Genomic DNA, 12,220 nt, shown 5'->3' with positions numbered 1-12,220 from the left:
TGTAAATCATGACAGTTCATGTTACCAGTAGGGATGTCACAATACCAAAAATCCAGTAGCCGGTACCGATACCACCAAAAGTACATGAAGTACAAAAGTACACCAAAAGTACATCCTCCTCTGGCAGAGAGAGAGCATGTGTGTGTGTGTGTGTGTGTGTGTGTGAGAGAGGGGGGAGAGGGGGGGAGGGGGGTATTTTAATTATCAAACACTGTCTGAAAATGAGTGGAGGTGCACTCCTAAATGCGCGCATACACACACACACACGCACACATCTTATACTCTGAATGCAAGCATTAGTTTAAATTCACCCATGTGGTGGCAGGCCAAAAAGATTTATTAGCATTAACATTTGAATAATTATTAGTGACGTTAGCTGACGGGACACGGGCTGAATGGCGAGGCATAGCTTTCCGATACTAGCTTTCCTCTCAACAAGCTTTCCTCTCTTTACCTCTCAACGAGTCGGGGCGGAGCTAAACTTGTTAAGCTAAGCTAATCTTCTGTAGTTTTTCCTGTGTACTTGTAGGCGTTGTTCTTCTTCTTCAACACTTGTGGACTGACTAAAACATTTGCGCGTATTTGTTGCCCCATCAGGTCCAGAAGAATTGCAAGCTCAGTACCTCCATTAAACTCTGTTCCAACGCTAGTGCGGAAAAACAAGTACCGTCACGTTTTAAGAATGTTGGTACCAACCTGGTACGGAAGTATCGGTTCTCGTTTGGAACAAATTGGACATTCTATGTATGAGTTAACACAACTTCCTTTTCCTGATGAAACATCGAAATTTGTGGGATGGCCAAGCCCACACCGAGCAGTGAAAATTCAAAAGCTTCGCAATTTAGTGACATTTTAGTGACTTTAGCATTTTAGTGATTTTAGCAATTTAGTGACAAAAGCACTACTGTTGTTATTCCGCATACTTATTATAATCATAATTATTATAATTATTCTTCTTCTTCCATTATTTTTCGGCGTGTAACTAGTCCCGCACCGTTTGTCGGAGATCGACAGTTGAGGTGAGGTGTGCTATGTATTACAAAAGCGATCGGAATGTCGGCATTCCCGGTACGGAGGCTCAAATTCGGAAAATTTCCCATAGACTTGCATTGAGTTGCAAAAGAATTGGCGCCCTACCCGGCAAGCTCTAAAAGAATTGCCTCCGTACAAGTCCGGCTCTAAAAAGTATTGGTGCCCGATCTGTCCGGCTCTCAGAAGTATTGGCGCCCTATCTGGAAGGCTCTCAAAAGTATTTTCGCCCTACACAGATGACTCTAAAAAGTATAGCTGCACTACACTGCCGGCTCCATCAGTTCTGGTGCCCGACACGTCCGGCTCTCAAAAGTATTGGCCCACTACGCGGCCGGCTCTCAAAAGTATTGGCGCCCTACGCATCCGGCACTCAAAAGTATTGGCGCCCTTAGAGTCCAGCTCTCAGAAGTATTGGTGCCCTACGTGTCTGGCACTTGATAGTATTGGTGCCCTACGGGTCCGGCTCTCGAAAGTATTGCCGCCCTACTCCTCCGGCACTCAAAAGTATTGGCACCGTTAGCGTCCTGTTCTCAAAAGTATTGGTGCCCTTAGCGTCCGGCTCTCAAAAGTATTGGCGCCCTTAGTGTCCGGCTCTCAAACGTATTGGCGCCCTACGTGTCCTGCTCTCAAATGTGTGATTATAGTGACTGTGTGTGATTATAGTGAGTGTGTATGTGTGTGTGATTATAGTGGGTGTGTGTGATTATAGCGAGTGTGTATGTGTGTGTGATTATAGCGAGTGTGTGTGGTTATAGTGTGTGTGTGTGTGTGTGAGATTATAGTGAGTGTGTATGTGTGTGAGATTATAGTGAGTGTGTATGTGTATGTGTGATTATAGTGCGTGTGTGTGATTATAGTGAGTGTGTGTGTTTGATTAAAGTGTGTATGTGCGATTATAGTGAGTGTGTATGTGTGTGTGATTAGTGTGTGTGATTATAGTGAGTGTGTGTGATTATAGTGAGTGTGTGTGATTATAGTGAGTGTATGTGTGTGTGATTATAGTGAGTGTGTGTGATTATAGTGAGTGTATGTGTGTGTGATTATAGTGAGTGTGTGTGATTATAGCGAGTGTGCATGTGTGTGATTATAGTGTGTGTGATTATAGCGAGGGTGTGTGTGATTATAGTGAGTGTGTGTGATTATAGCCGGTACGTGTGATTATAGCGAGTGTGTGTGTGATTATAGCGAGTGTGTGTGATTATAGTGAGTGTCTATGTGTGTGATTATAGCGAGTGTGTATGTATGTGTGATTATAGTGTGTGTGTGAGATTATAGTGAGTGTGTATGTGTGTGTGATTATAATGTGTGTGTGTGATTATAGCGAGTGTGTATGTGTGTGTGTGTGATTATAGTGAGTGTGTGTGATTGTAGTGATTATAGTGTGTATATGTGTGTGATTATAGTGAGTGTGTTTAGTGTGTATGTGTGATTATAGTGCGTGTGTGTGTGATTATAGCGAGGGTGTGTGTGATTATAGTGTGTGTGTGATTATAGCGAGTGTGTGTGATTATAGCCGGTATGTGTGATTATAGCGAGTGTGTGTGATTATAGCGAGGGTGTGTGTGATTATAGTGTGTGTGTGATTATAGCGAGTGTGTGTGATTATAGCCGGTATGTGTGATTATAGCGAGTGTGTGTGATTATAGCGAGTGTGTATGTATGTGTGATTATAGTGAGTGTGTATGTGTATGTGTGTGTGATTATAGTGTGTATGTGTGATTATAGTGCGTGTGATTATAGTGAGTATGTGTGTGTGATTATAGTGTGTGTGTGTGTGATTATAGCGAGTATGTGTGTGTGATTAGTGTGTGTGTGTGAGATTATAGTGAGTGTGTATGTGTGTGATTATAGCGAGTGTGTATGTGTGTGTGATTATAGTGTGTGTGTGAGATTATAGTGAGTGTATGTGTGTGTGATTATAGTGAGTGTGTGTGATTATAGTGAGTGTGATTATAGTGTGTATGTGTGATTATAGTGCGTGTGTGTGTGATTATATTGAGTGTGTGTGTGTGATTAGTGTGTGTGTGTGAGATTATAGTGAGTGTGTATGTGTGTGATTATAGCGAGTGTGTATGTGTGTGTGATTATAGTGTATGTGTGTGTGATTATAGTGAGTGTGTGTGATTATAGTGTGTATGTGTGTGTGATTATAGTGAGTGTGATTATAGTGTGTATGTGTGATTATAGTGCGTGTGTGTGTGATTATAGTGAGTGTGTATGTGTGTGTGATTATAGCGAGTGTGTGATTATAGTGAGTGTGTGTGTGTGATTATAGTGAGTGTGTATGTGTGTGTGATTATAGTGAGTGTGTATGTGTGTGATTATAGTGCGTGTGATTAGTGTTTGTGTGATTATAGTGCGTGTGTGTATGATTATAGTGAGTGTGTGTGATTATAGCGAGTGTGCATGTGTGTGATTATAGTGTGTGTGATTATAGCGAGGGTGTGTGTGATTATAGTGAGTGTGTGTGATTATAGCCGGTACGTGTGATTATAGCGAGTGTGTGTGTGATTATAGCGAGTGTGTGTGATTATAGTGAGTGTCTATGTGTGTGATTATAGCGAGTGTGTATGTATGTGTGATTATAGTGTGTGTGTGAGATTATAGTGAGTGTGTATGTGTGTGTGATTATAGTGTGTGTGTGTGATTATAGCGAGTGTGTATGTGTGTGTGTGTGATTATAGTGAGTGTGTGTGATTGTAGTGATTATAGTGTGTATATGTGTGTGATTATAGTGAGTGTGTTTAGTGTGTATGTGTGATTATAGTGCGTGTGTGTGTGATTATAGCGAGGGTGTGTGTGATTATAGTGTGTGTGTGATTATAGCGAGTGTGTGTGATTATAGCCGGTATGTGTGATTATAGCGAGTGTGTGTGATTATAGCGAGGGTGTGTGTGATTATAGTGTGTGTGTGATTATAGCGAGTGTGTGTGATTATAGCCGGTATGTGTGATTATAGCGAGTGTGTGTGATTATAGCGAGTGTGTATGTATGTGTGATTATAGTGAGTGTGTATGTGTATGTGTGTGTGATTATAGTGTGTATGTGTGATTATAGTGCGTGTGATTATAGTGAGTATGTGTGTGTGATTATAGTGTGTGTGTGTGTGATTATAGCGAGTATGTGTGTGTGATTAGTGTGTGTGTGTGAGATTATAGTGAGTGTGTATGTGTGTGATTATAGCGAGTGTGTATGTGTGTGTGATTATAGTGTGTGTGTGAGATTATAGTGAGTGTATGTGTGTGATTATAGCGAGTGTGTATGTGTGTGTGATTATAGTGTGTGTGTGAGATTATAGTGAGTGTATGTGTGTGTGATTATAGTGAGTGTGTGTGATTATAGTGTGTATGTGTGTGTGATTATAGTGAGTGTGATTATAGTGTGTATGTGTGATTATAGTGCGTGTGTGTGTGATTATAGTGAGTGTGTATGTGTGTGTGATTATAGCGAGTGTGTGATTATAGTGAGTGTGTGTGTGTGATTATAGTGAGTGTGTATGTGTGTGTGATTATAGTGAGTGTGTATGTGTGTGATTATAGTGCGTGTGATTAGTGTTTGTGTGATTATAGTGCGTGTGTGTATGATTATAGTGAGTGTGTGTGATTATAGCGAGTGTGCATGTGTGTGATTATAGTGTGTGTGATTATAGCGAGGGTGTGTGTGATTATAGTGAGTGTGTGTGATTATAGCCGGTACGTGTGATTATAGCGAGTGTGTGTGTGATTATAGCGAGTGTGTGTGATTATAGTGAGTGTCTATGTGTGTGATTATAGCGAGTGTGTATGTATGTGTGATTATAGTGTGTGTGTGAGATTATAGTGAGTGTGTATGTGTGTGTGATTATAGTGTGTGTGTGTGATTATAGCGAGTGTGTATGTGTGTGTGTGTGATTATAGTGAGTGTGTGTGATTGTAGTGATTATAGTGTGTATATGTGTGTGATTATAGTGAGTGTGTTTAGTGTGTATGTGTGATTATAGTGCGTGTGTGTGTGATTATAGCGAGGGTGTGTGTGATTATAGTGTGTGTGTGATTATAGCGAGTGTGTGTGATTATAGCCGGTATGTGTGATTATAGCGAGTGTGTGTGATTATAGCGAGGGTGTGTGTGATTATAGTGTGTGTGTGATTATAGCGAGTGTGTGTGATTATAGCCGGTATGTGTGATTATAGCGAGTGTGTGTGATTATAGCGAGTGTGTATGTATGTGTGATTATAGTGAGTGTGTATGTGTATGTGTGTGTGATTATAGTGTGTATGTGTGATTATAGTGCGTGTGATTATAGTGAGTATGTGTGTGTGATTATAGTGTGTGTGTGTGTGATTATAGCGAGTATGTGTGTGTGATTAGTGTGTGTGTGTGAGATTATAGTGAGTGTGTATGTGTGTGATTATAGCGAGTGTGTATGTGTGTGTGATTATAGTGTGTGTGTGAGATTATAGTGAGTGTATGTGTGTGATTATAGCGAGTGTGTATGTGTGTGTGATTATAGTGTGTGTGTGAGATTATAGTGAGTGTATGTGTGTGTGATTATAGTGAGTGTGTGTGATTATAGTGTGTATGTGTGTGTGATTATAGTGAGTGTGATTATAGTGTGTATGTGTGATTATAGTGCGTGTGTGTGTGATTATAGTGAGTGTGTATGTGTGTGTGATTATAGCGAGTGTGTGATTATAGTGAGTGTGTGTGTGTGATTATAGTGAGTGTGTATGTGTGTGTGATTATAGTGAGTGTGTATGTGTGTGATTATAGTGCGTGTGATTAGTGTTTGTGTGATTATAGTGCGTGTGTGTATGATTATAGTGAGTGTGTGTGATTATAGCGAGTGTGCATGTGTGTGATTATAGTGTGTGTGATTATAGCGAGGGTGTGTGTGATTATAGTGAGTGTGTGTGATTGTAGCCGGTACGTGTGATTATAGCGAGTGTGTGTGTGATTATAGCGAGTGTGTGTGATTATAGTGAGTGTCTATGTGTGTGATTATAGCGAGTGTGTATGTATGTGTGATTATAGTGTGTGTGTGAGATTATAGTGAGTGTGTATGTGTGTGTGATTATAGTGTGTGTGTGTGATTATAGCGAGTGTGTATGTGTGTGTGTGTGATTATAGTGAGTGTGTGTGATTGTAGTGATTATAGTGTGTATATGTGTGTGATTATAGTGAGTGTGTTTAGTGTGTATGTGTGATTATAGTGCGTGTGTGTGTGATTATAGCGAGGGTGTGTGTGATTATAGTGTGTGTGTGATTATAGCGAGTGTGTGTGATTATAGCCGGTATGTGTGATTATAGCGAGTGTGTGTGATTATAGCGAGGGTGTGTGTGATTATAGTGTGTGTGTGATTATAGCGAGTGTGTGTGATTATAGCCGGTATGTGTGATTATAGCGAGTGTGTGTGATTATAGCGAGTGTGTATGTATGTGTGATTATAGTGAGTGTGTATGTGTATGTGTGTGTGATTATAGTGTGTATGTGTGATTATAGTGCGTGTGATTATAGTGAGTATGTGTGTGTGATTATAGTGTGTGTGTGTGTGATTATAGCGAGTATGTGTGTGTGATTAGTGTGTGTGTGTGAGATTATAGTGAGTGTGTATGTGTGTGATTATAGCGAGTGTGTATGTGTGTGTGATTATAGTGTGTGTGTGAGATTATAGTGAGTGTATGTGTGTGTGATTATAGTGAGTGTGTGTGATTATAGTGAGTGTGATTATAGTGTGTATGTGTGATTATAGTGCGTGTGTGTGTGATTATAGTGAGTGTGTGTGTGTGATTAGTGTGTGTGTGTGAGATTATAGTGAGTGTGTATGTGTGTGATTATAGCGAGTGTGTATGTGTGTGTGATTATAGTGTATGTGTGTGTGATTATAGTGAGTGTGTGTGATTATAGTGTGTATGTGTGTGTGATTATAGTGAGTGTGATTATAGTGTGTATGTGTGATTATAGTGCGTGTGTGTGTGATTATAGTGAGTGTGTATGTGTGTGTGATTATAGCGAGTGTGTGATTATAGTGAGTGTGTATGTGTGTGTGATTATAGTGAGTGTGTATGTGTGTGATTATAGTGCGTGTGATTAGTGTTTGTGTGATTATAGTGCGTGTGTGTATGATTATAGTGAGTGTGTGTGATTATAGCGAGTGTGCATGTGTGTGATTATAGTGTGTGTGATTATAGCGAGGGTGTGTGTGATTATAGTGAGTGTGTGTGATTATAGCCGGTACGTGTGATTATAGCGAGTGTGTGTGTGATTATAGCGAGTGTGTGTGATTATAGTGAGTGTCTATGTGTGTGATTATAGCGAGTGTGTATGTATGTGTGATTATAGTGTGTGTGTGAGATTATAGTGAGTGTGTATGTGTGTGTGATTATAGTGTGTGTGTGTGATTATAGCGAGTGTGTATGTGTGTGTGTGTGATTATAGTGAGTGTGTGTATGATTATAGTGAGTGTGTGTGATTATAGTGTGTGTGATTATAGCGAGGGTGTGTGTGATTATAGTGAGTGTGTGTGATTATAGCCGGTACGTGTGATTATAGCGAGTGTGTGTGTGATTATAGCGAGTGTGTGTGATTATAGTGAGTGTCTATGTGTGTGATTATAGCGAGTGTGTATGTATGTGTGATTATAGTGTGTGTGTGAGATTATAGTGAGTGTGTATGTGTGTGTGATTATAGTGTGTGTGTGTGATTATAGCGAGTGTGTATGTGTGTGTGTGTGATTATAGTGAGTGTGTGTGATTGTAGTGATTATAGTGTGTATATGTGTGTGATTATAGTGAGTGTGTTTAGTGTGTATGTGTGATTATAGTGCGTGTGTGTGTGATTATAGCGAGGGTGTGTGTGATTATAGTGTGTGTGTGATTATAGCGAGTGTGTGTGATTATAGCCGGTATGTGTGATTATAGCGAGTGTGTGTGATTATAGCGAGGGTGTGTGTGATTATAGTGTGTGTGTGATTATAGCGAGTGTGTGTGATTATAGCCGGTATGTGTGATTATAGCGAGTGTGTGTGATTATAGCGAGTGTGTATGTATGTGTGATTATAGTGCGTGTGGTTATAGTGAGTATGTGTGTGTGATTATAGTGTGTGTGTGTGTGATTATAGCGAGTATGTGTGTGTGATTAGTGTGTGTGTGTGAGATTATAGTGAGTGTGTATGTGTGTGTGATTATAGTGAGTGTGTGTGATTATAGTGTGTATGTGTGTGTGATTATAGTGAGTGTGATTATAGTGTGTATGTGTGATTATAGTGCGTGTGTGTATGATTATAGTGAGTGTGTGTGATTATAGCGAGTGTGCATGTGTGTGATTACAGTGTGTGTGATTATAGCGAGGGTGTGTGTGATTATAGTGAGTGTGTGTGATTATAGCCGGTACGTGTGATTATAGCGAGTGTGTGTGTGATTATAGCGAGTGTGTGTGATTATAGTGAGTGTCTATGTGTGTGATTATAGCGAGTGTGTATGTATGTGTGATTATAGTGTGTGTGTGAGATTATAGTGAGTGTGTATGTGTGTGTGATTATAGTGTGTGTGTGTGATTATAGCGAGTGTGTATGTGTGTGTGTGTGATTATAGTGAGTGTGTGTGATTGTAGTGATTATAGTGTGTATATGTGTGTGATTATAGTGAGTGTGTTTAGTGTGTATGTGTGATTATAGTGCGTGTGTGTGTGATTATAGCGAGGGTGTGTGTGATTATAGTGTGTGTGTGATTATAGCGAGTGTGTGTGATTATAGCCGGTATGTGTGATTATAGCGAGTGTGTGTGATTATAGCGAGGGTGTGTGTGATTATAGTGTGTGTGTGATTATAGCGAGTGTGTGTGATTATAGCCGGTATGTGTGATTATAGCGAGTGTGTGTGATTATAGCGAGTGTGTATGTATGTGTGATTATAGTGAGTGTGTATGTGTATGTGTGTGTGATTATAGTGTGTATGTGTGATTATAGTGCGTGTGATTATAGTGAGTATGTGTGTGTGATTATAGTGTGTGTGTGTGTGATTATAGTGTGTGTGTGATTATAGTGAGTGTGATTATAGTGTGTATGTGTGATTATAGTGCGTGTGTGTGTGATTATAGTGAGTTTCTATGTGTGATTATAGCGAGTGTGTATGTGTGCGTGATTATAGTACAGCTGTACAGCTCGGCTCACTCACACTCATGCCAAGCAGGACGGCCAGGAACCTTGGGGTGATTCTTGATAATGGCTTGACCTTTGCAGACCATATCTCAGCAACTGTAAGGTCCTGTAGGTTCATCCTTTACAACATCAAGAAAATCCGACCCTACATCACCAAACAGGCTACACAGATTCTAGTCCAGGCTCTTGTTATCTCTAAACTGGACTACTGCAACTCACTGCTTTCAGGCCTCCCAGCCAGCTCCATCAAACCCCTTGAGATGATTCAGAATGCTGCAGCACGCCTCGTCTTCAACCAGTCCAAGAGAACCCATGTCACACCCCTCTTCATCTCCCTCCACTGGCTTCCTGTAGCTGCCCACATCAAGTTCAAGGCATTGATGCTCACCTACAATACCTTGTCAGGAACAGCACCCTCCTACCTCAACTCTCTCCTGAAGGCCTACGTTCCCTCTCGCAATCTGCGATCGATTAGCGACCGACGTTTAGCAGTTTCAACTCAGCGTGGCGCAAGGTCCCTTTCCAAAACCTTCACACTAACTGTTCCTCAGCGGTGGAATGCACTTCCAATATCAATCCGGACCGCAGAATCTCTCACCATCTTCAAAAAACAACTAAAGACCCACCTCTTCAATGAACACCTAACAAACTCATAATAAAAAAATAAAAAAATAAAAAAAATGCACTTACACCTCTACTCTGCACTTTGCTTCTTCTGGAATTCAATTAATAGATCTCGTATGGTAGCACTTCTTGTATTGTTCTCTGCTTGATATCGCTTTGCTTGTATCTTTCTCATTTGTAAGTCGCTTTGGATAAAAGCGTCTGCTAAGTGAATAAATGTAAATGTATAGTGTGTATGTGATTATAGCGAGTGTGTATGCGATTATAGTGTATGTGTGTGTGATTAAATATACTAAGCCATCTCACATCAGTGTGTAGCAGGAGCTGATTGGTTGCAGTGTGCCTTCTCCAGATGCGCACGGAACAGCTGTCTTTGAAGTGATCTAGCACGTATAGAACAGGCGATCTTTGTTGCCACATCCATGATCTCTTTCATGTTTAGCATTCTTGCGCATAAGGCTTGTTGGTGTATTATGCAGTGGTAGTTAAGGAAGTCAGGGAAAGCATCGTCTTCCCTGCACTTGGCAATGAATCCATTTGCGCTGCTCAACCATTGACTGATATCAATTTGCACACTGGGAGCTGGGTTTTGTTAATGAAGTCTTTAAAAGACTGAAAAATGTCCTCTCCCCGCGATTTCTCTCGCTAGCCTTTAGCACTGGCGCACTTGATCACACATGCGTGGTGAGAGAAAAGACGAGATCTCAGACTGGCTGCCCTGTACGTCAACTAACATCTTTTTTTTCTTTTTTTAATGGCGACCTACTCGCACTTCCTTTGCGATCGACCGGTCGATCGCGATCGACATCTTGGGCACCCCTGGTCTATAATATATCCCAATGTTCCTGAAATGTGTGAAAAATGTAAACTTTCACCCTGTAACCTGAGTCATATGTTTGCACTCTGTCCCAAACTGCAGAACTTTTGGAACTCTTTCTTCGTAACTATGTCCGATGTTCTTAAAATCAAATTGGATGTCTATCCTTTAATTGCCATCTTTGGTGTTCCGTCTCAAACTTGTTATTAAAGCGTTTTTGGCCTTTTGTCATCCCTACAGTGCACGTCCCCAAGGTGCGTTCACAACGACGCGCCCACTCTTCTCACTCTGCGTTTTCCTACAGAATGTCACCTCCTGTATTAACACGAGCACTGCTTTTTATTTATTTCAATATTTTACATATATGGATTATATATGTTGGATTTCCATGTTCACAGGAATCCCCAAATAGATAGATATAATGTCTTCCAGATCTCCGCCAGCCTATCAGCCTATTCTATAATCACTTAATTCTATTAACTTTTAGTTCTTTGCTGCTATGAGCTAGAAAGTGTGGTTTACCGCAGAGTTCAGACCTGGAGAGTCCGAATGAACACACACATTGACACATGACTGTTCACAGAGACTTCCCGTTTATTTCATTCAAAACAAGAGTATTTATACACATTGATAAGAAGCAGTGCATGGATGGTTTCTACTGGTCCAGGTGTTAGACAGACTTAGACAAAACACACGGTACATAGTCATAATATAAGTCCTGTGTCATGTTGACACGAAAATACATGTGTAATTCAAGGATATAGCTATAATCACGGATAGCAGTTGATCAGCTTATTCAAAGAGGTAATTAAATGAATACATTCATCATAGGTATTTGATAGCAATTCATAATATAAGAGGGTACATGATAAGAGAATTTCCTTTCAATAAACTTTCTATACATTTACAAAAGGCTGGTGTAGATTTAAAACGTTCTGAATTCTGATTGTTAATTTTTATTAAACCGGTTTATGATGCTTGTGAGTGTGGCTCTGTGACATATTTAACACCTTCAGCAGGACTTTAATGCGAACACACGACAGGAAATACCGGTTTAAAGCAGCAGGCGCACAGGTTTGTTTAAGATTAGCACGCGCACACTTATAATATTGTCACTACAGAGCCCATGGAAATTAATGCTACTTTTAAATGGTTTTACTCTTCACCTTATAAATCTGAATTTCCTGCAGACGATACTAAAGTGAATGCATTTCTTCAAGACCTTTGTAACCCTGTTATTGATTCGAATACTGCCATGCAACTGGACTCCCCACTCTCTCTTGAAGAAATTTGAAATTCAGTTAAAACTATGCAGTGTAACAAAGCTCCTGGCCCGGACGGGTTCCAATTGAATTGTTTAAAGCATCTATTGGAAAATTAGCTCCAGTGCTTTTATCTGTGTTCAACGAATCTTTGGAATGTGGGTCTTTGCCTCCAGCTCTGACACAAGCCACTATAGCTCTCCTTCTTAAGGAGGGTAAGGATCCAACCTCCTGTGGTTCTTATAGGCCACTGTCTCTGCTTAATGCAGATGTAAAGGTGTTGGTAAAAGTAATGGCATCTCGTTTAGAGAACCTTATCCCTTATATCTGAAGAGCAAAATGGTTTTAT

This window comes from Ictalurus furcatus, chromosome 19 (genome assembly GCF_023375685.1).
Source record: "Ictalurus furcatus strain D&B chromosome 19, Billie_1.0, whole genome shotgun sequence".
Classification (NCBI taxonomy): domain Eukaryota; kingdom Metazoa; phylum Chordata; class Actinopteri; order Siluriformes; family Ictaluridae; genus Ictalurus; species Ictalurus furcatus.
The sequence above is the reverse complement of the archived record's forward strand: the minus strand, read 5'-3'. Positions refer to the sequence as shown.